This window comes from Syngnathus acus, chromosome 19 (genome assembly GCF_901709675.1).
Source record: "Syngnathus acus chromosome 19, fSynAcu1.2, whole genome shotgun sequence".
Lineage (NCBI taxonomy): Eukaryota > Metazoa > Chordata > Actinopteri > Syngnathiformes > Syngnathidae > Syngnathus > Syngnathus acus.
This window is the reverse complement of record NC_051103.1, coordinates 1,266,432-1,268,815: the sequence shown is the minus strand read 5'-3', so window position 1 is coordinate 1,268,815 and position 2,384 is coordinate 1,266,432. Positions and strand designations below refer to the sequence as shown.

Sequence of the window (2,384 nt, the reverse complement as noted above, 5' to 3'; positions counted from 1 at the left end):
CAATATGCGCAACTTATTTAACGCTACTACATACAGGCCATGATCGTGTAGTGGTTAATGGTGTTCGATTCGAATCCGGGTTATGGTATAATCAAATTACCTTGTTGAATTTGTCTGCTGGTCACTGTTGCTAAACAGCCTTCCTTTGGACAATGACAGTTTTCCACACAAGTTTACAGTCGATACAGTCTTGTAGGGCAGTGGTCCCCAACCACCGGGCCGCGGACCAGTACCGGTCCGTGGGTCACTTGGTACCGGGCCGCGGAGCCGCACAGGAAAAAAATAAAAAATAAAATAAAAAAGATTTCTTTTTTTTTTTTTCATTGACCATCAATTCATTCAGGTTAAGACGCTCGTCCCGGTCACGTGACATGTTTCCCCAGTCGAGCCCGCAAAGCTAGCAAAAATGAGTAAGAATTTATTTTGAAAAATATAAAAAATTTGGCGAATCTCTCCCAATTACATCTGTCGGTGCATCTGAAAAATAAGGACTCTTGACACAGGGCGCTCGTCTCGGTCACGTGATATGTCACCACAGTCAAGCCCGCGAGGCAAGCAAAAATGAGCAAGAAACAGAGAAGTTTGGAAAGCTTCTTCGGAAAGGGAAAAACGTCCAATGAGGACACTGAAGAAGAAGAGGCTACGACTTCTAAGAAAAGGAAAGCTGCATTTAAAAGAACATTTCTGGAGTCCTACTTAAAATATGGATTTATTGCCACAGGTGACTGTGACGCGCCAAGTGCTCTCCGCATATGTGGCGAAAGGCTAGCTAACGAGGCAATGAAGCCTTCAAACCTGCTTCGGCACATGGAGACCAAGCATCCTGCATTTAAAGACAAACCTTAACCACTTCGGGTGTCATTGTCTTCGATTACGCCTAGATGGGAACGGCTCATTTCTGAGAAAAGAGCTCGGTGCTCCCACTAATTCAACGTTTTATTTTTATGTGGTTTATATTTGGTTTTATGCCAGTCGTATCATTTTATTTCATCCTATTTATATATATAAATATTTAAATAATAAATATATAAATATATTTATTTATATAAAGGCCGGTCCGCGAAAATATTTCTGACACGTAACCGGTCCGTGGTGCAAAAAAGGTTGGGGACCACTGGTTTATACTACACCGTACATGCCATATCATGTCGCCCATACAACTCATGCATGAGATGCGATGGCTGAGATATTTAGGCGATGGGTTGCTACTCCACTGTGCTCTCCACTCATCATTTCATATCACATCCTCGTCGGATTTTCAGTCTTCACAAAGTATCTTGGCACAACGTACATAACGTGTATTGTCAACACTGGATGAACAAGACGAGGTGGCTGAGAGGTTAAGGCGATGGATTGCTAATCCATTGTGCTCTGCACGCATGGGTTCAAATCCCATCCTCGTCGAAAGTTGGTGTTAAGTTGTTGCACAGTGGCGCTTCGGTTTTCGAACGTCCCGGTTCTCGAACAAATCAGTATTATAACAAATAATTCGAAAATGTTTTGCTCCGGATGTCAAACGAAATTCGATTGTCGAATCTCGCGAGCCGAGAGGACCCGCATGCCCACTGACTCCGTTCGTTATTACATTCTCGTTACTCTGAGGATTGCAACAACTCTAATCATGCCTCCAAAGGAAGTAAGTGGGAGCAGTAAAGCCATCCTAAAACACAAAGACGCTCCTAAAGCAATGCAACAGTGAGAGCCCAGCGCGCTGCGGTTGCGCGATCGGACCAAATTAAGCTCCCTGCGCACTGAGGTCCACTTAAATTTTGGAAAGTACATCAGGACTTTAAAAAGATTTTCTAAATTTCAGCGACGGCTCTGTCACAATAATGCGACCAGCGCGGTGCAGTTGCGCGGTGGGCGACGTGCTACGGTTGCGCGTCTGGCGGTGCGCTGCAGTTGCGCGATCGGACAAATATGCGCAAATGAAAAAATGCTTATAAAAGGCAGGGTTTTTTTGTCTTGAAACGGATTAAAATTGTTTCCATTATTTGTAATGGGAAAAATAGATTCGGAATTCGACCGTTTCGCTTCTCGAACCGCCTTCTGGAACGGACCGTGGTCAAAAACCAAGGTTTGACTGTATTTTTGCTATTCTTGTTAAAAATCACACTTACATACATGTGAACTGGAAATAACAATAATAACACAGTGAAAGCCAAATTGAGCAAAGTGGCTATTTCAGAAGTGTGTGTCAAACTGGTAGCCCTTTGCCCTAATCAGTACCCAGGAAGTCACTCTCGGTTTAAGAAAGTTTGGTGACCCCTGATCTAAAGAAACACGACGTTACAGATAGATGACAAAAAACACAAGATATTATATACACCATCTTAACTACGGAAATTAATTAATATAGCCACAGTGTTTGAACACTTAAACAG

General features: G+C 43.0%; 1 non-coding gene across 1 annotated transcript; it reads left to right on the top strand.

Moving 5' to 3' along the window:
- The first annotated feature begins 1,322 nt into the window (after positions 1–1,322).
- On the top strand, positions 1,323–1,404 carry trnas-gcu. The gene has a single exon. It is a non-coding gene; the product is annotated as a tRNA-Ser (tRNA).
- Positions 1,405–2,384: the final 980 nt, after the last annotated feature.